The sequence below is a fragment of the Callithrix jacchus genome, chromosome X, assembly GCF_049354715.1.
Source record: "Callithrix jacchus isolate 240 chromosome X, calJac240_pri, whole genome shotgun sequence".
NCBI classification, from domain to species: Eukaryota; Metazoa; Chordata; class Mammalia; order Primates; family Cebidae; genus Callithrix; species Callithrix jacchus.
The window spans coordinates 24,152,966-24,178,309 of record NC_133524.1 but is presented as its reverse complement, the minus strand read 5'-3'; the positions used below and the strand labels follow the sequence as shown (position 1 = coordinate 24,178,309).

General features: G+C 40.1%; 1 non-coding gene across 1 annotated transcript; it reads left to right on the top strand.

Annotated features, from left to right (window-relative positions):
- The first annotated feature begins 22,551 nt into the window (after positions 1-22,551).
- On the top strand, positions 22,552-22,654 carry LOC118150852 (small nucleolar RNA U13). Its single transcript, XR_004738980.1, has one exon. It is a non-coding gene; the product is annotated as a small nucleolar RNA U13 (small nucleolar RNA).
- The last annotated feature ends 2,690 nt before the right edge of the window (positions 22,655-25,344 follow it).

Sequence of the window (25,344 nt, the reverse complement as noted above, 5' to 3'; positions counted from 1 at the left end):
AGACATTTTTGGTGACCTAACATGTGGTCTGCGTTTGAGAATGATCCATATGCTGAGGAGAAGAATTGCATCCTGAAGTTGTTGGATGAAATATTCTGTCAATGTCCATTAGATCCATTTGTTCTACAGTGCAGATTAAATCTGATGTTTCTCTGCTGTTTTTCTATCTGAAAAAGCTGTCCAGTGCTGAAATGAGGTGTTGAAGTCTCCAGCTGTTATTGTATTGGAGTCTATCACTCTTTTTAGCTCTAATAATATTTGCTTCATATATCTGGGTGCACCAATGTTGGGTGCATGTATATTTAAACTTGTTATATCCTTTTCCTGAATTGACCCCTTTATGATTATATAGTGTCATTTGTATATTCTTATAGTTTTGGCCTTGAAATCTTTTTTTGTGTGGTAACTGCTGCTCCTTTTTTCGTTTCCATTGGCATGGAATATTTTTTCTATCCCTTTGTTTTCAGTCTATGTGTGTTATTATAGATAGAGTGTGTTTCTTGTAGGAACAGATCAGTGGGATGTGCCTTTGTAATCCATTCAGCCAGTCTGTGTCTTTTGATTGGAGAGTTTAGTCCATTTATAGTCAATGTTATTATTGATAAGTAAGGACTTGCATATCCCAATTTATAATTTGTTTTCTGAATGTTTTGTGATAATCTCTTCCTTCTTTCTTTTACTCTTGTTTCCCTTTAGGGAAGGCGATTTTCTCTGGCAATATGTTTTAGTTTCTTGCTTTTTATTTTTTATACATCCATTGCATGTTTTTTTTTTTGAGGTTACCATGAAGCTTGCAAATGCTATCTTACAACCCATTATTTTAACCTGATAACAAAGTAACACTATTTGCATAAACAATCAAAACGAAAACTATTAAAAGTTGTACTCCTTTACTTTGTCCCCTTACTTTTTTCACTTTTTATGTTTCTATTTATATCTTATTGTACTCACTATGTTGTAAAAAGTTGTTGTAGTTATGATTTTTGATTGACTAATCCTTTGATCTTTCTACTTAGTGCAAGGGTAGTTTACACATTACCATTACAGTGTTATAATATTCAGTATTTTTCTGTGTACTTGCTATTACCAGTAAGTTTTTTACTTTCTGGTGATTATTTATTGCTCATTAATATCCTTTCCTTTCTGATTGAAGTATTCCCTTCAGCATTTCTTGTAGGACAGGTCTAGTGTTGATGAAATCCCTCAGCTTTTGCTTGTCTGAGAAAATCTTTACTTCTGCTTCATATTTGAAGGATATTTTCACCAGATATGTGATTCTAGGGTAAAAGTATTTTTTCTTCAGCACTTTAAATATGTCATGCCACACTCTCTTGGCCTGTAAGGTTTCCATTGAAAGTCTGCTGCCAGGCATATTGGAGCTCTATTGTGTGTTATTTATTTATTTATTTTTGTCTCCTGCTGCTTTTAGAATCCTTTATCCTTGACCTTTGGGATTTTTATTATTAAATGCCTTCAGGTAGTCTTCTTTGGGTTAAACTGCTTGGTATTATTCTATAACTTTTATACTTGAATGTTGATATATTTCTGTAGGTTTGGGAAGTTCTTGGTTATTATCCCTTTGAATAAACTTTCTATCACTATCTCTTTCTCTACCCCTTCTTTAAGGCCAACAATACTTAGATTTGTCATTTTGAAAGTATTTTCTAGATTCTTTAGGTGTGCTTCATTTTTTATTTTTATTTTTTGTTTCCTCTGTGTGTTTTCAAATAGCCTGTCTTCAAGCTCACGAATTCTTTCTTCTAATCAATCCATTCTGTTACTAAAGAACTGTGATGCATTCTTTAGTGTGAAGTTGCATTTTTCAGCTTCATAATTTCTGCTTGATTCTTTTTAATTATTTCAATTTCTTTGTTAAGTTTATCTGATAGAATTCTGAATTCCTCCTCTGTGCATCTTGAATTTCTTTGAGTTTCCTTAACACAGCTATTTTGAATTCTCTGAGAGGTCAGATATTTCTGTTTCTCCAGGATCGGTCCCTGGTGACTTATTTAGTTCATTTAGTGAGGTAACGTTTTCTTGGATCATCATGGTACTTGTAGATGTTCATCTGTGTCTAGGCATTGAAGAGCTATATATTCATTGTAGTCCTTGCATTTGGGCTTGTTTGTACCCTTCCTTCTTGGAAAAGCTTTCTAGATATTTGTAAGGATTTGGGTGTTATCTTATAGGCTATATCTGCTTTAGGGGATACCTCAGGCCCTGTATTGCTCTGGTTCTTACAGACTTGTAAAGGTACTGCCTTGATGGTCTTGGATAAGATCTGGGAGAATTCTCTGGATTATTAGGTATAGACTCTTCTTCCTTTCCCTTACTTTGTGTAAAACAAACGAAGTCTCTCTTTCTGTTCTGAGTCACCTAAGCTGGTGATGGAGTGACACAAGCACCCCTGTGGCCACCATCACTATGACTGCTGGGCCTGACCTGAAGCCAGCATCATACTCAGTCTCACCCAAAGCCTGCTATAACTACATCTCGGCTACTGTCTATGTTTGCTCAAGGCTCTGATGCTCTACAGTCAGCATAAGGCAAAGGCAGCCAGGTCTGTATCTTTTCTTTTAGGATATTGAGTTTCCCCAGGCCATAGGGAGTTCCAGAGGGGCTATCTGGGGCCAGGGACTAGATTAAAAAATATTTAGAAGTATACCTGGTATTCTATTGTACTATGACTGATCTGGCACCCAAACCAGTGGACATAGTTCTTCCCACTCTTCCCTTTCCTTTCTAAAAGCAGAGGAGCCTCTCCCTGTGGCCATCACTACAACAGGCCCACAGCAAGTTCTGCGAGCCTATCACCTATGTTCCCTTAAGGCCCAAGGGCTCTTAAATTATCTTGTGGTGATTTTTGGTTCTTGTGGTGAATGTTGCCTGGCCTGGGACTCATTCTTTAGGGCAGTGGGCTCCCTTCTGGCCCAGGGCAGGTCCAGAAATGCTATGTAAGAGCCAAGTTCTAGAATTGGGGTCCCCAAGAGCCCACTTGATGCTCCACTCTCCTGTGACTAAGCTGGTACCTAAGGTGTAATAGAAAGTTGGCTTTACTTTTCCCTTTGCTTTTGTCAAGCAGAATGATTCTTGCCCCATAGCTACCACAGGTGGGAATGTGCTGAGTCTCACCTGAAGCCAGCAAGTCTCAGACTCTTATCCAAAGCCTTCAGCCTAGTACCTGGGTATTGCTGCTGGTTATTCAGGGTCCAAGACCCCTTCAATTAGTAGGTGATGAATGATGCCAGGACTGGGTTCTTTCTTTCAAGGTAGCAGGTTCCCTTCTGACCTGTGGTGTATATTCTTGTCTGGGAGCTAGGGCCTGGAGAGGGGACCTCAGAACTCTGACTGCTGCCCTATTCTGCTGTGTCTGAGCTGGTATCCAAGATGCAAGACAAAGTACTCCCTACTCTTCTCTCTCCTCTATTTAGGCAGAAGAAATGGGTCTCTTTTAGAGTTGTGAGCTGTGCAAACTGGGTTTAAGGGAGGGGTAATGCCAACATTCCTTTAGTCACCTTTGTTGATGTCTCAGTAGGTCACATGCCCCCCTGTGTACTATCATTTTGCCCAACTTAGCACTAGGACTCACCTAGGGGTTACAGTCCTTGCAGCCCAGATTGCATTTTGAGTTTATTTAGAAACCATGGAACTTTAGCTTGTGGTGGTGAGGTTTGCTAAACTCAAGTTTGGACCACTGGGGTTGGCGATTCCCCTCTAGTTAGGACTGGTTTAAATGCTCCTCTGTGGGTGAGCATCAGCAGAGTTTGGTCCAGTTTTCCTTTCTGCTGTAACAGGAGAACACTGAGTTCAGTGCCTCACAATTACTGGGCTCTCCCAGCCCCATGCCATTGAATTGTGGGGATAGAGGAGGAGTGGTGTTGCTGATTCAAGATGGGATTTTTTTCTGTCTCTTTATTGTTTCTTTCAGTGATATGAAGTTAAAACCAGATAAGGTGAATGCTTATCTGATTTTTGGTTCTTATGAATGTGCTTTTTTGTGAAGATAGTTGTTAACTTTATGTCCTTGAAGTGGGGGTTGGGGAGGATTATTTGTGGAGCCTTCTATTCTGCCATCTTGCTCTGCCTCTGGGTTTCTTTATATATATACTTTAAGTTCTGGGGTTTATCTGCAGAACGTGCATGTTTGTTACATAGGTATACATGTGCCATGGTGGTTTGCTGCATCCATCACCCCATTACCTACATTAGGTATTTCTCCTAATGTTATCCCTCCCCAGTCTCCCCACCCCCTGCTATCCCTTCCTTAGCCCCCACCCCTGACAGGCCCTGGTGTGTGATGTTCCCCTCCCTGTATGCATGTGTCCTCATTGTTCAACACTCACTTATGAGTGAGAACATGGGGTGTTTGGTTTTCTTTTATTGTGTCAGAGTGCTGAGAATGATATTTTCCAGCTTCATCCATGTCCCTGCAAAGGACATGAATTCATCCTTTTTGATGCCTGCATAGTATTCCATGGTGTATATATGGCACATTTTCTTTATCCAGTCTATCATCGATGGGCAGTTGGGTTGGTTCCAAGTCTTTGCTATTGTGAACAGTGCCGCAATAAACATACGTGTGCATGTGTCTTTATAATAGAATGATTTATAATCCTTTGGTTATATACCCAGTGATGGGATTGCTGGGTCAAATGGTATTTCTATTTCTAGATCCTTGAGGAATTGCCACACTGTCCTCCACAATGGTTGAACTAATTTACACTCCCACCAACAGTGTAAAAGTGTTCCTATTTCTCCTCATCCTCTCCAGCATCTGTTGTCTCCTGATTTTTAAATGATTGTCATTCTGTCTGGCGTGAGATGTATCTCAATGTGGTTTTGATTTGCATTTCTCTAATGAGCTGTGATGATGAGCATTTTTTCGTATGTTTGTTGGCCTCATGTATGTCTTCTTTTGAGAAGTGTCTGTTTATATCCTTTGCCCACTTTTTGATGAAGTTACAAAGCTACAGTAATAAAAACAGCATGGTACTGGTACCAAAAACAGATTTAGACCAGTGGAACAGACCAGAGGCCTCAGAAATAATGCCACATATCTACAACCATCTGATCTTTGACAAACCTTACAGAAACAAGCGATGGGGAAAGGATTCCCTATTTAGTAAATGGTATTGGGAAAACTGGCTAGCTGTATGCAGAAAGCTGGAACTGGATCCTTTCCTTACACCTTATACAAAAATTAACTCCAGATGAATTAAAGATTAAAGATATAAAGATAAGACCTAACCCCATAAAAACTCTGCCTCTGGGTTTCAAAATCATTCTCTTTTATCAGTGTCTTTCGGAGTTCTTTAGATGAGTTGTCTACTGGGGAGGCATCTACTCTTTATATCCAAGCTCTTTTATTTCATTTATTTATTTATTTTGTTTGCTAGTTCTTGTTAACTGTTATTTCAGAGGGGATATTTTCCAATCTTTCAAGAACTTCAGGAGCACATCTGTTGGGGGCCTTCTTCCTTCCATGTACTGACTACAAAGAACTCCCAGAAAGAGATCTCTAACAGCTCAACAGATCAGAGTTGAAAAAAGAAGAGACCTATTAATAGGAGCTTGTAACATTTTAATCATCTACTTAGGATAAAAAAAAAACAGTTCATGTAAAATGGATTCATCAAAATGGAAGAGAAGGACGAGATGAAAAGAAAAAATGATGGGTCTTTTTTTTGTATATTATTTGTGATTTTAATGTTATTCATGATTCCCCAGCCCTAACGATTATGGCAAATTGAGAGCTGTATTTATTTAAAAATAAATAAGTATTTAAAAATAAGTACATTATTTAAAAATATTATTATATAGCATGATCCTAATTTTTCACATTATTTAAAATTATCTACAATGAGCTTCTATTACTTTTAGAATAACAATAAAAAATGACAAATTTGTTAAAGTGCACTTTGAAAGGTGAAGAACAAATGGGTACAGTGTTCTAATATTTTCTAAGTATATGCTACCTACTACTTAAAACTTATTTTTTTTGAGACAGAGTTTCCCTCTTGTTGCCCAGGCTGGAGTGCAATGGTATGATCTCAGCTCACAGCAACCTCTACCTACTGGGTTCAAGCCGTTCTCCTGCCTCAGCTCCTGAGTAGCTGGGATTACAGGCATGTGCCACCATGCCTGGCCATTTTTGTATTTTTAGTAGAGATGTGGTTTCTCCATGTTGGTCAGGCTGGTCTTGAACTCCTGACCTCAGATGATCCACCTACCTCAGCCTCCCAAAGTGCTGGGATTACAGGCATGAGCCACCTCGCACAGTACTACTTAAAACTTTTATAAGATTGACTAGGCAGATGGGAGGTGGAGCAAGATGGTGGAATAGAATGTTTTGCCTATCATCCCCCCAATGAGGGCACCAATTTAACAACTATCTACACAGAAAAAAACATCTTCAGAAAAACCAAAAGTCAGAGCACTTATAGTACCTGGTTATAACTTCGTATCACTGAAATTTACACTAAAGAGATAGAAAAGTAGTCTTAAATCATTGATGCCCAGTCCTCTTCCCTGTGGCTGCAGTGGTGTGGTGTGGAGAGCCTCTCTGGATGCTGGGGTAGGGAGAGCAAACCTAGGCAGCAACCAGGGAGTTGTTACAGCAGGCTTTCAGACCCAGAGCTGTGCTGGCTTTAGGTCACACCCAGTGCAGTGATAGTGGTGGTCACCACAGTGATGCTGGTGTTACTTCACCCCCAGCTTTAGATGGCTCAGAACAGAGACAGAACCTCTGTTGTTTTAGAGAAAGTAAGGAAAGAGAATAAGAGTCTCTGCCTTTGTTTGTTTTAGAGAAGATAAGGGAAGAGAATAAGAGTCTGATTTTCATTGATGTTGAGAAAGAATTTGATAAAATTCCACATCCCTTCATTATAAAAACCCTCAAGATACTGGGGATGGAAGAAACATGCATCAATATAATAAAAGCAATATATGACAGACCCACAACTTCTATCATCCAGAAGGGTGAAAACCTAAAAGCCTTTTCTCTAAGATCTGGAACACCTCAAGGATGTGCACTGTCACCATTCTTATTCAAAATAGTACTAGAGGTACTAGCTAGAGCAACCAGACAAGAGAAACAGATAAAAGGCATCCAAATTGGAAAAAAGAAGTCAAATTATCCTTTTTTGTAGATGATATGATTTCATATTTGGAAAAACCTAAAAACTACACAAGAAAACTATTAAAACTGATGAACAATTTCAGTAACATTGCAGGATACAAAATCAACATACAAATTCAGTAGCATTTTTATATGCCAACATGAACAATGTGAAAAAGAAATTAAAAAGTAATCTGATTTATAGTAGCCACCCATAAATTTAAATAGCTCGAAATTAACCAAAAAAGTAAAAGATCTCTATAATGAAAACTAGAAAACACTGATAAAAGTAATTGTAGAGGACACCAAAAATGGGAAAATATTTCATATTCATGGGTTGGAAGAATCAATACTGTTAAACTATCCATAGTATGCAAAGCAATCTACAGATTCAGTGTAATCCTTATCAAAATAACCATGACATTCTTCACAGAAATGGAAAGAAACAATCCTAAAATTTATATGGAACCACAAAAGACCCAGAATAGCCAAAGTTAATCTATACAAAAAGAACAAAACTGGAGGAATCACATTATCTGACTTCAAATTATGTTACAGAGCTATAGTAACCAAAACAGCAGAGTAGTAGCAGAAAAACATACATATGGAACAATGGAATAGAATAGAGAACACAGAAACAAATCCACACACCTACAGTGAACTCATTTTCTACAAAGATGCCAAGAACATATACTGAAGAAACGACAGTCTCTTCAATAAATGGTGCTGGGAAAATTGGATGCCCATATGCAGAAAAATGAAACTAGATCCCTCTCTCTTACCATATACAAAAATCAAATCAAAATAAATTCAAGACTTAAATCAAGACCTCAAACTATGAAGTTCCTACAGTAAGACGTTGGGGAAAATCTCTAGGACATTGGTCTGGGCAAAAATTTCTTGAGTAGTACCCCACAAGCTCAGCCAACTAAAGCTAAAATAGACAAATGAGATCATGTACATCAAGTTCGAAAGCTTCTGCACAGCAAAGGATACAGTCCACAAAGTAAAGAGACAACCCACAGAACAGGAGGAAATATATGCAAACTACCCATGTGACAAGGGATTAATAACCAGAATATATAAGGAGCTCAAACAACTTTGTAGGGAAAAAATCTAACAACCTAATCAAAACATGGGCAAAACAGTTAAATAGACATTTTTCAAAAGAAGACATACAAAGGCAAACAGGCATATGAAAAGGTGCTCAACATTATTGATCATCAGAGGAATGCAAATCAAAACTACAATGAGATATCACCTTATCTCAGTTAAAATGACTTTTGTTTAAATGACCTAAAGGCAGTTTCCTTTAGGTCAATAAGAAATGCTGGCAAGGATGTTGAAAAAAGAGAACCCTTGTACACTCTTGTATTTATTTACATTGATAAATAAGTACAACTTATATGGAGAACAGTCTGTAGATTCCTCAAAAAACTAAAAATGAAGCTACCATATGACCCAAGTATCCCACTGCTGTATATAGACCCAAAATAATGAAAATCAGTATATTCAAGAGGTATCTACATTTCTTTTCTTTTTTTTTTTTGAGACGGAGTTTCACTCTTGTTACCCAGACTGGAGTGCAATGGTACAATCTTGGCTCACTGCAACCTCTGCCTCCTGGGTTCAGGCAATTCTCCTGCCTCAGCCTCCTGAGTAGCTGGGATTACAGGCATGCGCCACCATGCCCAGCTAATTTTTTGTATTTTTAGTAGAGATGGGGTTTCACCATGTCGACCAGGATGGTCTCGATCTGTTGACCTCGTGATCCACCCACCTCAGCCTCCCAAAGTGCTGGGATTACAGGCTTGAGCCACTGCACCTGGCCGAGGTATCTACATTTCTATGTTTGTTGTGGCTCTGTTCACAACAGGCAAGATTTGGAAGCAACCTGAGCATCTACCAACAGATGAATGGATAAATAATTTGTGTTACATATACACAATGGAGTACTATTCAGCTATTAAAAATGAGATTCAATCATTTACAACAACATGGATGGAACTGAAGATCATTATGTTAAGTGAAATAAGCCAGGTATAGAAAGACAAACATCACATGTTCTCACTTATCTGTGGGATCCAAAAATCAAAGCAATTGACCTCATGGAAATAGAGTAGAAGGATGGTTATTAGAGACTGAGAAAGGTAGTGGGGGGCTGAGAGGAGGTGGGGATGGTTAACAGGTACAAAAAAATAGAATTAATAAAACCTTCTATTTGATACCACAACCAGATGACTATAGCCAATAATAACTTAATTATACATTTTAAATTACTTAAAGAGTGTAATTGGATTGTTTGTATCTCAAAGCATAAATGCTTTAGGGAATGGATGCTCAATTCTCGATGATTTGCATATTTTACATTGTATTCCTGTATCAAAACATCTCATATACTCCATAAATATATACATCTACCACATACCAACAAAAATAAAAGCTAAAATGTTTTTAAAATTTTTGACTAGGCAGGTTCCTTTAGGAAGGTTATTATGTGCTATGTAACAGATAAAAGGCAAATGTTTAAGGACCAGAGTAGATGAGAATCTTTGGTAACTTAGTATTGGGCTCAGAAGTGTTCTTAGAGGTAAACTTTTTGGTAAATAATCCTGAGGCCTTGGAACTCTAGGGCTTCATTTTACCTTCACACTAATCTTTGTAGGAAACAAAATGTAGGGATTTAAGGGTTCATGTCTTTCTCTGGATGCTTATTTTCCATTTAGAGTCACAGACATTTAGAATTGCATCTCCTCCCTATCTTACTGTTTTTCCCTAGAAGCAGACTCTGAGGCTAAGACACCTGTACAAGTACAGCCTGCCATCTATATCCATGGCTTCCACATCAGTAGATTTGACCAACTGCAGATAAAAAATCTTTTAAAAAAGGGAATAATTGCATCTGTTTTGAACATTTACAGACTTTTTCTCCTTGTCTTTATTCCCCAAACAAGACAGTATAACTATTTACATAGCATTTGCATTGTATTAAGTATTATATGTAATGCAGAGATAAATTATACAAGAGGATATGCATAGGTTATATGGAAAAACAACAGTATTTTGTATAAAGGACTTGAGCATCTGTTGATTTTGGTATCTGAGGGGGAGTCCTGAAACCAATCCCTCATGGATAGCAAGGGGAAACTATAATTAATTTGTAAACTGATCCCAGGAAACACTAACAGGAGAGTGGAGCAGTGAATTGGAGAAGGGAGGGGAGTGGAGAGGTGGGAAAAAAGGTAGGGAAAGGAGGACACAAGGAGAGGACAGAAGGGGACAGGAAGGGAAAGAGGAAGGGGAAGGGAAAGGAGAAGGGAAGGGCATGTTATCAACCAAGTTAGCATTATGGGTAACTGGAGCATGATTCCACTAGGAATACTGGGAGCCAGTATGGAGTAAGTATTTCAGAACTATCCCACTCAGTCATTAGTTGAGGGATGTTGCTAAGTACATCAACTCCCTGCCATTTCTAGCATGTTGCAGGTGGTGAAGTGGGCTCTGGTAGCCAGAGCAAGCCGTCAGGTGGAGAGCTGCAGGTGCTGGCAACTGGCAGTCAGCCAGCTTACAATGGTAAGGCCTGAGGTTATATGGGCAGGCTCTGACATGTCTGCCACACTTCCCCTTTCATAGGAAATTGTAATGTTACAGTACTTGTCTGTGTGGGAACAAAAGCAATTCAGTGTTTCCTTGCTTGGAAATGAGGCATGTGTTACAAAACACAAAAGTCTATTTTGTAACAAATGCCAATGAAGTGTAGACCACTGAGCAGATCACCACTGTAGGTGAACGTCAATCTTACTGGGGCCATCTGAGAGATAATATAAAGCATGCTTCAGAGTTATTCCACCCAAAGGGCAAAGAAGCTAGGGATTTTATTCTCCAATTCTATCATTTCTGGCTGAGAACTACTCCTGGGGTAACTAACTCCTTGGCACTTCCTGCCTGCTCTCATATAAGAAAGCCTTCAGGTGGAAAGCTGCAGGTGCTGGCAGTAGGCATGTCCAGGAATGGTGTGAGATGGAGGTGATATGGTCAGGCTGCTATCTGCTACATCTGGTGTGGCCTGGACAGCAGTTTTGAATGGTTATCCCTGTGCAGACAGAGATAGGAGGTAACCTCTTTGTCTGATCTGTAGTGAGCAGCAGGACATAAGACCTGTGCTCTGATGACATCCACGGTTAAGCTCTCACAGAGACTGCATCAGGAGGGTAGCAGAGAAGTGCAGAGCCCATGTGGAGTACCCTTGAGAAACATCCTGACTTTGAGAAGGTGCGACAGAGGGATTGGAAAGCCACAACACTTTATTTTGGTCTACTTTTGTGTCCAAGGGTTTTTGAGTCCTGGGCAATCCAGGTTCCCATAGAATTTTAGTGCTGGAAGGAGCACTGGGCATCAACCTCCCCCATACAGAATTCTGCTGCTGCTCTCCATCTGCTTGCTGTGGGGCTGTGAGTTTAGCTCCATCTATTCTGTTACTGGATGCTGAATGAGCCTGGGGCTGGGTCAGGGATTTGGGATGGTGTAAGAGCTATTAAGATCTCTCACATCCTTTGCCCATTTTTGAATGGGCTTGTTTGTTTTTTTCCTGTAAATCTGTTTGAGTTCTTTGTAAATTCTGGATATCACCCCTTGGTCAGATGGGCAGACTGCAAAAATTTTTTCCCACTCTGTTGGTTGCCGATTTACTCTAGTGACTGTTTCTTTGGCCATGCAGAAGCTGTGGAGTTTGATTAGGTCCCATTTGTCTATTTTGGCTTTTGTTGCCAATGCTTTTGGTGTTTTGGTCATGAAGTCCTTGCCTACTCCTATGTCCTGAATGGTTTTGCCTAGATTTTCTTCTAGGGTTTTTATGGTGCCAGGTCTTATGTTTAAGTCTTTAATCCATCTGGAGTTAATTTTAGTGTAAGGTGTCAGGAAGGGGTCAAGTTTCTGCTTTCTGTGCATGGCTAGCCAGTTTTCCCAACACTATTTATTAAACAGGGAATCCTTTCCCCATTGCTTGTTTTTGTCAGGTTTATCAAAGATTGTATGGTTGTAGATATGTTGTGTTGCCTCCGGTGCCTCTGTTCTGTTCCATTGGTCTATATCTCTGTTTTGGTACCAGTACCATGCTGTTTTGATTACTGTAGCCTTGTAGTATACTTTGAAATCCGGTACTGTGATGTCCCCTGCTGTGTTCTTTTTGCTTAGAATTGACCTGGCTATGCGGGCTCTCTTTTGGTTCCATACGAAGTTCATGGTGGTTTTTTCCAGTTCTGTGAAGAAAGTAAATGGTAGCTTGATGGGGATAGCGTTGATTCTGTAAATTACTTTGGGCAGTATAGCCATTTTCATGATATTAATTCTTCCTAACCATGAACATGGATCTGTTTGTGTACTCTCTTATTTCGTTGAGCAGTGGTTTGTGGTTTTCCTTGAAGAGGTCCCTTACGTTCCTTGTGAGTTGTATTCCTAGGTATTTTATTCTTTTTGTAGCAATTGTGAATGGCAGTTCGTTCTTGATTTGGCTCTCTTTAAGTCTGTTATTGGTGTATAGGGATGCTTATGATTTTTGCACATTGATTTTATATCCTGAGACTTTGCTGAAGTTGCTTATCAGTTTCAGCAGTTTTTGGGCTGAGGCGATGGGGTCTTCTAGGTATACTATCATGTCGTCTGCAAATAGAGACACTTTGGCTTCCACCTTTCCTATTTGAATACCCTTTATTTCTTTTTCTTGCCTGATTGCTCTGGCTAGAACTTCCAGTACTATATTGAATAGGAGTGGTGAAAGAGGGCATCCTTGTCTAGTGCCGGATTTCAAAGGGAATGCTTCCAGTTTTTGCCCATTCACTATGATATTGGCTGTGGGTTTGTCATAAATAGCTTTTATTACTTTGAGATACGTTCCACTGATACCGAGTTTATTGAGGGTTTTCAGCATAAAGAGCTGTTGTATTTTGTCAAATGCCTTCTCTGCATCAATTGAGATAATCATGTGGTTTTTGTTTTTGTTTCTGTTTATGTGGTGAATTACGTTTATAGACTTGTGTATGTTGAACCAGCCTTGCATCCCTGGGATGAATCCTACTTGATCATGATGGATAAGTTTTTTGATTTGCTGTTGCAATCGGTTTGCCAGTATTTTATTGAAGATTTTTTCATCTATGTTCATCATGGATATTGGCCTGAAGTTTTCTTTTCTTGTTGGGTCTCTGCCGGGTTTTGGTAACAGGATGATGTTGGTCTCATAAAATGATTTGGGAAGAATTCCCTCTTTTTGAATTATTTGGAATAGTTTCAGAAGGAATGGATATGAACAGACACTTTACAAATGAAGACATACATGAGGCCAACAATCATATGAAAAAATGCTCATCATCACTGGTCATTAGAGAGATGCAAATCAAAACCACATTGAGATACCATCTCACGCCAGTTAGAATGGGGATCATTAAAAAATCTGGAGACAACAGATGCAGGAGAGGATGTGGAGAAATAGGAACACTTTTACACTATTAACGGGAGTGTAAACTAGTTCAACCATTGTGGAAGACAGTGTGGCGATTCCTCAAGGCCTTAGAAATAGAAATTCCATTTGACCCAGCAATCCCATTACTGGGTATATATCCAAAGGACTATAAATCATTCTACTATAAGGACACATGCACACGAATGTTCATTGCAGCACTGTTTACATTAGCAAAGACCTGGAACCAACCCAGATGCCCATCGATGATAGACTGGATTGGGAAAATGTGGCACATATACACCATGGAATATTATGCAGCAATAAAAAATGATGAGTTCGTGTCGTTTGTAGGGACATGGATGAATCTGGAGAACATCATTCTCAGCAAACTGACACAAGAACAGAAAATGAAACACCGCATATTTTCACTCATAGGTGGGTGATGAATAATGAGAACACATGGACACAGGGAAGGGAGTACCAAACACTGGGGTCTATTGGGGGGAAGAGGGAGGGACAGCGGGGGGGAGCCTGGGGGTATAGCCTGGGGAGAAATGCCAAATGTGGGTGAAGGGGAGGAAGGCAGCAAAACACACTGCCATGTGTGTACCTATGCAAACATCTTGCATGTTCTTCACATGTACCCCAAAACCTAAAATGCAATAAAAAAGATCTCTCACACAGTAGAGCATCTGCAACACAATTAGACCTTTTACATTGCCAAGATTCACTTCCTCCTACATTTCTACTGCATGTTGGTATGCTAAAAATAATTTCCCAGCTTCTTTCATATATTCTAGTCAGTATCTTCTTCATATGCTTGTTAATTGCTACTGCAGATTGGTTCATAAACCTGTTCTGTTCATCCATCCAGGGAAATTTACTCATTACCACCATCAACTTCCATAGTATTTTTGAGGAACCAGGGGAGGTTGAATGTTATTGTGAAAGACAGAGGCAAAAATATTGGGCAGGAACTTTGAAAACTCAGTAACCAGCTTAGCTGGCCTAGCTTTTCTGTTCAGCTAGGCTATCAACGCTGGATAAGTTACTGAGCCAAACTAAAAAAATCCTGACTTATTTCATGCTTATGAGAAAAATGTTATTTCCCACACCTCCCCAGAAAAATACAGGTATCATTTTTGTAATGATAATTATAATGATAATTCTACAAAAATAGTAGTTGATAAACTTTGCTGGGAACATTTTTATTTCATTAATCAGTTAATTTCATCAAATATGTACATTGGGCTCCTACTAATGCCTATCAGTGTACTCATGCTGGAGATAAACCTATGAACAAAATAGACATAGGCCACATCCTGATGGAGATGTGGGATAAGAGGGCAGCTGCAACACCTGTGTAGCAAATGCAGCCCTTGTAACTCCTGGAGAAATTTACATGATAGAGAGGCAGCTGGTTGAGCTCTAAGCTCAGCTCTGTTTTGTCAGTCCTTCCTTCACTCCCTTCTCCTTTATCCCATTTCCTGTTATCCTTCTGTCTAGAAGGGAATTTTCTGGGCTACCTCTTCTTTCCCATGGCTGGGTTCCCCTGGTGCTGATTCTTGTCACATAGCCAGCTCTCGAAAGCTGTGGAAGGAATGTCACCTTGTTTTTTTTCTCTTAAATTGTCCTTATATATTTAGAAATTCAAGGTGATTTACAGCAGTGATTCATACTCTATAGTCCTGGGATTGAATGGCTGAACCTCAGGAGCATAGGTACAAGGAATGGATGAATTCCTCAGATTCAGACCTTTATTTACCTTAAACATTTGGGAATTATGCATTGAAACAACACTCTCTTTTTCTCAAATTTTATTTGGTGTGTGAGCAGGTGGGTGAAAGCCTGGTAGGTATCATGGGCTCGAAAATGCTGTGAAGAATTCTAACAGCTCCTGCCTGAACCTTCTGACAGTGAGGCTGATTTGCACCTGAGCCTGCGGTTTTGGGACTGTGAGCCATATTAAGTATGTGCTTATTTAATTGCCCTCTTTGCACATGGCTCCTTTCTGTACTTTTGAATTTGATCTGTTTCCTGAAGAACAGACTTGACTATATTTAACTGGTTGGCTTTCAACACACTGTTGTTTCCCTTTAAATTTGTTGGTTGGGTAAATTAATTTAGAAAAGCTGTGGAGATAAACATTTAAAGCAGGATTGTTCAGGACATGCTAGACTCGATTCACTGTCTTTCCATGCTGCTGTGAGTGCAAATGAATTTCTTTTAGTCACATTCCTGAGTTTGCCTCACTCATGTCAGGATATTGTTAACTATAGATGCTGCAAAATGGAGAATTTTTCCATTATTTGTTCAGAGGAGTGACAGAAAGATACGTGTTCACAGCAAAGATTAAATTGAATTTAAAGAATATATTAAGAATAAAATGGCCTGGAATGGTGATGGAGAAAAGGAAAACATTCACTAGTTGGGCAGACTGTATACACATAGTAGTATAATTAATTTACTAGTCATTCATATTATTATCATCCCAGATTGATTAATCATGAAGAGAGGCTTAACAGAATAATTCAGAGTGCTCTATTTACAGGACCAAAAAAAGGACAAATTCGCCAATAAAGTGTTGCTTTAAATATTAGTGGTTTTTTTCACAAAGATTTCTTTTTCAAGGAGGAGATGTTTGAGACCAAGAACCTAAATAAAATAAATATGAAATGGTGCTTCATGATCTCACGCTCCTGGGTGGTTGGTATATCTGCTTCAAATTAAGGTTTTGGTGTCATGGAAACAGCTTGTTCATTTGGAAAGCTGCTGCCACTCTGTGGGAAGGCAAAAGACCAGTATGTGCAAGTGTGTATGTGTTTAACATTCCCTATCAGCCCTCAGCAAAACAAATACCCATTCCTGCCAGAAAGTATAGAATTATATGGGAGGGTTGGACTTTTACTTTTGGCATCAGAGTTTCAGAACAGAGCACATGAATCATCTGGAGAATAATGTTAGAATGAAGATTCTGATTCCATGGATCTGGGGTGAGGGCTAAGATTCTGCATTTCTAAAGAGCTCCCAGATGATACCCTATGCTGTTTGTCTGGAGATTATACTTGGAAAACCACTACTCTAGAGCTGTTATCAATTTGGCTGAGCATTAGAATCACTTTCCTCTTTGACTAGTGTGAATTAATGTTTGGTAAACATTTTAAAAGAGTTTTAGTTTAAATTGCTGCTTTTTCTTTCTATGTCAATTTTAGCTTTTGTCTAGAGCTAAGATATCTTGGCAAATAAAAGAAGGTGAAAACTGCTTAGTATATTACTCTAAAATGTTTAGTATATTACTCTAAATTGGGCATTACTTGTAGACTACTGAATTACACTAAAGTGTGAAGACCTGGAGGGAAAATAGTTTGCAGTCTCCTGCTCTTATGTGGAACCAAGAAGCCTTATAGAAGATTAGTCTGCTAAGAGCTGTGACTCTTTGGCACCATATCCAATTGAGAATGCCCACTGTAGTGAGTTGAATACTGCCCCACAGAATATTACATCCACCCAGAGTTTCAGAATGTGACCTTATTTGGAGCTAGAATCTTTGCAGATGTAATTAATTAAGATTAATTCATACTGGATTAGAGTAGACCCTAAATCCAATGACTGGTGTCTTTATACGGAGAGCAGGCACAGACATAGAGGGAAGAAGGCCCAGACATAGAGGGAAGAAGGCCATATACAGTGGGGGAAGTGGTTGGAGTGATGGTTCTATATCCAAAGCTTCTCCAAGGATTGCAAGAGACACTAGAAGCTAAGAAGTGGCAGGAAGAATTCTTCTCTAGAACCTTGACAGGAAGCATGGTCCTACTGATCCCTTGGCTTAAGGCTTCTGGACTTTAGAACTGTAAGAGAATACATTTCTGTTGTTTTAAGCCACCAAGTTTGTAGTAGTTTGTCATGGTCATCCTAAGAAATGAATAAACCCAATATAACATATTGACCTGCACTGAAATCTGGTCTCATCAAGGTTGAATAAGATATGCTGCTCTTTCCTTGGGATGTACAAATACTTTATTTCCCAAGGGAAGTGTGTAAGTTTTATTCTATTGAGCCATAAATTTAAATCCCTCAATAAATTCAGGGACCATCTATTATCCTGTGATTCTGAATAGCTTGTGGTTAAGTACACGGTTCTAATCACAGCTATTAAATAATAATGTGGAAGTAGTGGATCTTTCATCTAGTTTTCTTCAGCAACTTTAGGTTATACTGGAGGAGTTCTGTAGTAGTTGTGAAACCGATTTCATGTGTATATTAGTCCATTCTTGCATTGCTATGAAGAAATATCAGAGACTGGGTAATTTATAAGGAAAGGAGGACTGGAGGCATAGTGGCTTCTGCTGCTAGGGAGTTCTCAGGAAACTTACAATCATGGTGAAAGGTAAAGGGGAAGCAGGCAAGTCTTACATGGCCAAAGTAGGAGCAAGAGAGAGAGGGTGGAAGGTGCCACACACTTTTAAACAACCAGATTTCACAAGAACTCACTATTGTGATGATAGCACCAAGGGGGATGGTGTTAAGCCATGAGAAATGCCCTGATGATCCAATTACCTCCCACCAGGCCCTACCTCCAACATGGAAGATTACATTTCAACATGAGATTTGGGTGGACACAGATCCAAACCACATCATTCTGCCTCTGGCCCATCTCAAATGTCCTGCTCTTTTCATATATCAGAATACAATCATGCCTTCCCAGCAGTCCCCCAAAGTCTTACCTCATTCCCTCATTAACTCAAAAGTCCAAAGTCCAAAATCTCATCTGAGACAAGGCAAGTCTCTTCCACCTATGAGCCCGTAAAATCAAAAGCAAGTTTGTTTCTTCCAAGATACAATGGGATTATAGGTATTGGGTAAATACTTCCATTGCAGAAGGGAGAAATTGGCCAGGAGAAAAGGGCTGCAGGCCCCATGCAAGTAAGAAACCCAGTAGGGCAGTCATTAAATCTTAAAGCTCCAAAATAATCTCCTTTGACTCCATGTCTCACATCCAGGGCACACTGGTGTGAGGGATGGGCTCCCAAGGTCTTGGGCAGCTCTGACTCTGTGACTTTTCAGGGTTCAGCCTCTGCAGCTGCTCTCACAGGCTGATGTTGAGTGCCTGCAGCCTTTCCAGGTGCAGGGTGCAAGCTGCTGGATGATATGCCATTCTTGGGTCTGGAGGACAATGGCTCTCTTCTCACAGCTCCACTAGGGAGTGCCCCAGTGGGGACTCTGTGTGGGGTCTCCAACCTCACATTTCCCTTCTGTGCTGCCCTAGCAGAGGTTCTCCATGAGGGCTCTGTCCCTGTATCATGCCTCTGCCTCAACTTCCAGGCTTTTATATACATCCTCTGAAATCTAGGCAGAGACTGCCAACCCTCAACACTTGCACTCTTTGTACCTGCAGGCTTAACACTACTTGGAAGCCACCAAGGCTTATGGCTTACACCCTCTGAAGCAGTGCCCTCAGCTGTAGCTGGGCCCCTTTGAGCCATGGGTGGAGGTGAGAAGCTGGGATGTAGGAAGCAGTGTCTGGAGGCTGCCTGGGGCGGTGGGGCCCTGGGTCTGTTCCATGAAACCATTGGTCCCTCCTAGGCCTCTGGGTCTGTGATGGGAAGGGCTGCCTCAAAGATCTCTGAAATGCCTTCAAGGCATTTTCCCCATTGTTTTGGCTATCAGCGCTTTGCTTCCCTTTAGTTATGTAAATTTCAGCAGCCAGCTTGAATTCCTCCCCTGAAAATGGGTTTTTCTTTTCTATCACATGGCCAGGCTAAGATTTTCCAAACTTTTATGCCCTCCTTCCCTTTTAAATATAAGTTCCAGTTTCAGGCCATTTCTTTGCTCATACATATGAGAACAGGCTGTTAGAAGCAGACAGACTACATCTTGAACATTTTGCTGCTTAAAAATTTCTTCTGCCAGATACCCTAAATAATCACTCTCAAGTTCAAAGTTCTACAGATCCTTAGAGTTGGGGCACAATGCCTCCAAGTTCTTTGCTAAAGAATAACAAAAGTGATCTTTGCTCCAGATCCCAATAAATTCCTCATCTCCATCTGAGACCTCATCAGCCTGGCCCTCTCTGTCCACATCATTATTAGCATTTTGGCCACAACTATTCAATAAGTCTCTAGGAAGTTCCAAATTTTCCCTCATCTTTCTGTCTTCTTCTGAGCCTCCAAACTCTTCCAACTTTTGCCCATTACCCAGTTCCAAAGCTGCTTCCACATTTTCAGGTATTTTTATATCAATGCCCCACTTCTCAGGACCAATTTTCTATATTAGTTCATTCTCCATTGCTATAGAGAAATACCTGAGACTGGGTAATTTGTTTTAGTTCATTCTCCATTGCTATAAAGAAATACCTGAGACTGGGTAATTTGTAAAGAAAAGAGCTTTAAATGGCTCATGATTCTGTAGGTTGTACAGGAAGCATAGCAGCTTCTGCTTCTGAGGAGGCCTCAGGAAACTTACAATCATGGCAGGAGGCAAAGGGGAAGCAGGCGCATCTTACATGGCCAGAGTAGGAGCAAGAGAGAGAGGGGGAAGGTGCCACACACTTTTAAACAACCAGATCTCATGAGAACTCACTATTGCTATGATAGCACCAAGGAGAATGGTGTTGAACGTTGAGAAACTGCCCTCATGATCCAGTCACCTCTCACCAAGTCCCACCTTCAGCATTGGGGATTACATTTCAACCTGAGACAGGGGAGGGGACACAGATTTAAACCATATGAGTGTGATTCACCATAACTCTGTAGATGCTTATTGGATCAAGGTAAAGGGTTTGATTTCCTGGTAAAACAGTTAACTCTGTTTTAGTTCTTGGCCATAGACTGCTCATTTAATCCTGGCTAGTGTCCTTGAGAATGTTGATGAGAATTAAAATTGAGTAAAAATATATGGATCAAATTCAACATTCTAACAGACAAAATATTTCAAGGACAAAGGCTTCTAAAAAGTGAGTCAGTAGATGTCTACTTGTGCAAAGGTGGTGGTGATGATGTGAATAATGGTTAATGTAATAGGTATTTTTGGGTCAGCAGTTTCACTCTTCATCAGCATTTAGGTCATAGGCTGGAAAATTGAATTGTGTTCCAGGTTTGATCTCAATCTGTGCTAGATTTGTAGTCACAATTGAGATAGCTTTGAAATGTATTAAGTTAATTATTAATGCAGCTGCTTTGATTTTGAGGATGAAATTAATTTCATGGATTTTTATCATTGTCTCAGATATAGCTTTGGGAGTTCCAGGGAGATATTAAAAATATTGCCTATTTAAGTCTTAGAATCCTATCTGACAAACTTGATCAGGATTTTATGGCAACTCCTAGTCAGGTGTAAGCAACTTAACCTACAGGGTATTTGTGTCAGTGCATATTTGCTATTGTGATTTATATTCTAATAGAGGTTATGTAAAAAGATCTTGGGAGTTATCTTTATGGCAAGATATTGTGCTCTCAACAAAATAGTTTAGTAAAAGGCTTTCTGGAGTGCAATGTTAAAACAGGCCCACTCTGTATAGTAAATATTAATTGGTAAAATATCTCGGTAAAGGTAGGGGCAAGGAAATGAAATTCATGCTTTTGCAGTGTTTGTATAATGATTTTATTACCCTAAGATGAAAGAAAGAAGTGGATTTGTCTTAAAGCATTTGAGATTTGAGAGAAAATTTTAAAAAGTGCTGTATTATAACTCCAGACGGGTTAAAGACTTAAACATAAGACCTGGCACCATAAAAACTCTAGAAGGAAATCTAGGCAAAACCATCCAGGACATAGGAGTAGGCAAGGACTTCATGAACAAAACACCAAAAGCATTGGCAACAAAAGCCAAAATAGACAAATGGGACCTAATGAAACTCCACAGCTTCTGCACGGCAAAAGAGACAGTCACTAGAGTAGATCGGCAACCAACAGAATGGGAAAAAATTTTTGCAGTTTACCCATCTGACAAAGGGCTGATATCCAGAATTTACAAAGAACTCAAACAGATTTACAGGAAAAAAACAAGCCCATTCAAAATTGGGCAAAGGATATGAACAGACACTTTATGAAAGAAGACATATATGAGTCCAACAATCATATGAAAAAATGCTCATCATCACTGGTCATTAGAGAGATGCAAATCAAAACCACATTGAGATACCATCTCACGCCAGTTAGAATGGCGATCATTAAAAAAATCTGGAGACAACAGATGCTGGAGAGGATATGGAGAAATAGGAACACTTTTACACTGTTGGTGGGAGTGTAAATTAGTTCAACCATTGTGGAAGACAGTGTGGCGATTCCTCAAGGCCTTAGAAATAGAAATTCCATTTGACCCAGCAATCCCATTACTGGGTATATATCCAAAAGACTATAAGTCATTCTACTATAAGGACATATGCACACGAATGTTCATTGCAGCACTGTTTACAATAGCAAAGACCTGGAATCTACCCAAATGCCCATTGATGATAGACTGGATTGGGAAAATGTGGCACATATACACCATGGAATATTATGCAGCAATCAGAAATGATGAGTTCGTGTTGTTTGTAGGGACATGGATGAATCTGGAGAACATCATTCTCATCAAACTGACACAAGAACAGAAAATGAAATATCGCATATTCTCACTCATAGGCGGGTGATGAAAAATGAGAACACATAGACACAGGGAGGGGAGTACTAAACACTGGGGTCTATTGGGGGGAAAAGGGGAGGGCCAGCGGTGGGGGGAGCTGGGGAGGGATAGCCTGGGGAGAAATGCCAAATGTGGGTGAAGGGGAGAAAGGAAGCAAAACACACTGCCATGTGTGTACCTATGCAACTGTCTTGCATGTTCTTCACATGTACCCCAAAACTTAAAATGCAATGAAAAATTAAAAAAATAAATAAATAATAAAAAAATAAAAAGTGCTGTATTATAAGGCAGCATTTCAGTTTATCAGAGGTTAAATCAACTTTGCAGCAGGTTTAGTTAACTCAAGAGGAATTTGGAGATGCCTGAATAGCTCATGAGCATCACGATTGGGTGTTCACATGTATGTGTGAGTTGTGCCACCTTCGAATCTCATTAGATGTTGGCACATTATCTGTCAGACTAGTAAAAAAAAAGAGGAATTTGGCAGAATACAAGTTGATTACATTAACAATATGACTATCACTCTGGCTGCCCATTCTGTCTTACTTGGTATCACTTATTACAGGGATGGGTGCTTCCTTAAACATCTTTCCTATTTCTTACTTTCCTTCCATGAGAAAAAAATCCCAGGAAAGTTTCAGAGAGATCCTGAGATACTATTGTTGCAGAACTTTCTCCTTAGTTTGGCTAACCCTGGGCTCCTGTCACATGACCAGGAAAGATTAGGCTTGCAGACACACAGAAGGGTGAGGGAAACAGAATTTATTGAGTGAAAAGGAAAAAAGGAAAAATAACTCTCAGCAAAGCGAGAGTCCTGCTAGCAGGTTTCCTGCCCCGCCATACAGATTGAATCCCAGGTCACCGCCCAGGAACAAGAGAGGCCAGGCTCCTTCCCCCTGCAAATGGCATGAACTTCCTCAGACTCCACCCATCCTCCCAATGAGCAAGTGGGCATTATTCAGAAAGAATCAGTCGGGAAAGGGCGGGCTTCATTCGGGACCAGCAGTCTGGTTTTTCAGTTCAGGCTGTTTTAGGCTTGATGGTGGGGTTTCACCAGGGACTCGTGGCTGTCTCCTGTCTCTGTCACTATGACTGTATGGCTTTTATTTGTCCTGTTTGTTTCTATAAGTTATTAGAAGGAAGAAAGCCTTAAAATATTAGGATACTCACAGAAGTGTATTTCAATGCTCTACATATGGCTGCCTAGGAAGAAGATTAAAATGAATGTTTACTTGAGTACCCATCAGTGCCAGGTTTGGTGCCGGTAAATGCACATATCCCAGTGAGGGACTGTGTTAAAGAAACTTCTCTTCCCCAGTCCGCTAGGGGGAGGGGTTTCAAATGCAGGAATTACCTGGCTCCACACCTCCATTTGGAGACCAGAGGGGTTTAAAACATAAAGTTCTTTGTCTGGTTATCCCATGTGCGAACGTGCCAGGTAGGGAAAGCCAGGTGGGGCTCTTTTGTCCCAAATTCTCACAGCAATTAAATAGGATTTACGTTAGTCTGACTCTAAAACCCAAGTTCTTTTCATTGCACCACATTACCTTTCAGAAAGTAAAACAAAGTATTGAGTTCCATCTGCATGTTTATCAGGCACTTTGACCTTCTGGGAGATGGTGGTTAAAAGGTCAGGGATGCAGCCAGTTTGCCTGAATTCAAACTTCACACCTGCTGTGTGACCCTGGGGGTGTTGCATGCCCTCTCTGTGCCTCATTTTTTCATCTGTATCATAGGAGCCAGGAGAAAACTGCCTCTTGGCCCCCTGAAGGTCTGCCGAAAAATCAGCTGACAAAAGGCAGATTAATAAGAGAAGAGGCATAGAAATGTATTCATGTGCATTGAGGGAAAGTCGCAGAGTGATTACTCCAACCCTCTAATGTGGTACAGAAGCTTATATATACCATCTTGAGGTTACAGAAAGAATGTGATCTTGGAGCATGGCCCAAACAAGTTACGGTGGAAATCAGGTTACAGTGGCAAGACAGGTTAGGGGAGGGGGAGAAGAGGAGGATTAGCTAACAAAGGGAGTTGTGTTATATAGAAGAAACCTCTCCAGAGAGCTAGTGAATTTCAGACCTTGAAAGATGTCAGACTCTCAGTTAATCTTCTGAACAAGGGAGGGCCTCAGAGATGGCTTGGCAGCATCCGTGCAGATTTTCTCTACAGATACATATCTTTCCCACAAAAGGCAGCTTCTTAGCTATTCTTGTATTTCCAGCCCTTCTGAATAGCCATATTGAAGTATGTCAAGGAAATATATTTTCAGGGTGAAATACTTTGGTTTCCTTCAGTATAAAGGGTAGTAATATTAGCTTCTACCCAAGGGGGTTGTGGTAAATCCAGAATGAGCAGATAGAGCAGTGCCTGACATATGCTGGAGACCAAGTTAGTATTTATCATTGAGCTTTGTGATGATACTATTTTATCAGCAGAGGAACTAATTTGCCTGGAGTGGCACAGCTAGAATGGAGAAGCACAGCTTAAATGGAGTTTGAACCCAGCCTGATAATTGGTCCAGGTTTCTTTCCATTACATCTCAGGGAAAATGAGCAGGAGTCACTGAGAGTTAGGGAGGACACAATGTACTCTTCTGAGTCCCTGAAATGTTTGCATTGGCCTCTCAGAGAGAAAAAAAAAACATATAACAACCGTTCTCTGGGACATGAAAAATCCAGTGTCCATAACCAGAGGGCTCTGATTTCCAGTTGCAGCTCAGGAAGCCAGTTATTAAAAAGGCCCTCACAGCTTCCTCACTCTGTTTCCTCTTAGAATCCTGACTCACTGTGGCCTGCACCCTTTTTCCCTCCCCACCGGGGACCCCACCCTCAAACCTGGCATGAACCCCTAGAATTGCTGTGGAGGTAGCAAAGAACTGATAATCAGCATGAAGCGGCTGTGATTTGAGTCTCCTTGCAGAGGTAATCCTCTCATTGGTTGCTGTAGTCAAAGCTTTGGGGAAGATAGCCCTAGTACTGTGTGCTAAGCCACTTCTGCCTATTGTTTCTTTTTTTTTCTTTTTTCTTTTCTTGAGACAGGGTCTTGCTCTGTTGCCCAGGCTGGTGTTCAGTGGCACCATATCAGCTCTCTGCAACCTCCACCTCCTGGGTTCAAGAGATTTTTGTGCCTCAGCCTCCCAAATAAGCTGGGA